Genomic DNA, 1260 nt, shown 5'->3' on the forward strand with positions numbered 1-1260 from the left:
AGCGACCCCTCCTTGGGTTTCCGAGGCAGTATCACTACGGAAGTAGATTGCCCCATCTTCCTTCCGAGGAGTGGCTGGGGGGTTTGAACGCCAGCTTCTGGTTAGCAGCCAATTGCCTTAGCCACTATGCTACCAGAGCTCCTAGTTTAATTTTTTGCCATTATTATATTGCCAAAACAGGAAATAAATTTAAAACATTTTTTATATCTTTAAAAAAGAAGAAATTAACCATAGTTCTGCCATATAAGCATAATTACTATTCAAGAGATAAATTTTTGTTCTTTGCTATCTTAAAATATATGCTTAACTGACTTTTTTAAACATATAATACAATTTTTACATTAAACTTCTTTTCTGATTAAAAGTCTTTAAAAAGGATAATACAGAAAAACTAAACTAAACTTTAGTTCAATGAGAACTAAATTGCCTGTAACCCTATTATGCAGTGATTACTGTCATTAGTTTTTTGGTATATATTCTTCAGGGTGTGTATATGTATGAGAATTAGCATGCACAAGTTTCTCTTAAAGAAAGTCAAATACAAAAGGACAAACATTGTATAATCCCACTTAAATGAAATCTAAAAAACAGTTAAATTCACAGAGACAAGTTTATTAGTGGTTACAAAGGACAGGGGGAAGGGGCGATGGGAAAGATATTTACGAGATACTAAATTTCTGTTAGGAGCTCTGGTAGCATAGTGCCTAAGACACTTGACTGCTAACCAGAAGGATGGTGGGTCATACCCACCAGCCACTCCTCAGAAGGAAGGTTGGGCAATCTACTTCCGTAGTGATACTGCCTCGGAAACCCAAAGAGGGGTCACTATGAGTTGGGTCTGACTCGATGGCAAATACAACAGCAACAATAACAAGAAGTTTCTGTCGGGGGTGATTAAAAAAAAACAGCCTCTGGAAATGCAATGCAACTTCTGAAAAGATGGCAGAACATGCAGAATAGCCATCCAGACTCTCTACAACAAAGAAATGAGAAACCAATTAAAACAGATACAGAGGATAATCCTGAAATCCTGAGCTTTGAAGAAAAGGATAAAGAAGTGAATTAAATACTGGCTAGTAGAAGAACTGTTTCAAGTGCTGAGGAGCAAGGATATCTCCTTGAGGACTAAGGTGCATCTGACACAAGCCATGATATTTCCAGTCGCCTCGTATGCATGTGAGAGCTGGACAATGAATAAGGAAGACCGAAGAAGAGTTGATGCTTTTGAATTGTGGTACTGGCGAAGAATGCTGAAAGTAC

General features: G+C 37.8%; 1 protein-coding gene across 1 annotated transcript in view; it reads left to right on the forward strand.

Moving 5' to 3' along the window:
• The window catches only part of SCP2 (sterol carrier protein 2), a 243070-nt gene that overhangs the window by 4610 nt on the left and 237200 nt on the right, over positions 1–1260 (forward strand). The window lies entirely within an intron of this gene.

Source organism: Orycteropus afer, unplaced genomic scaffold, assembly GCF_000298275.1.
Source record: "Orycteropus afer afer isolate SDZICR_OR568_19922 unplaced genomic scaffold, OryAfe1.0 scaffold00145, whole genome shotgun sequence".
Taxonomy (NCBI): Eukaryota; Metazoa; Chordata; class Mammalia; order Tubulidentata; family Orycteropodidae; genus Orycteropus; species Orycteropus afer.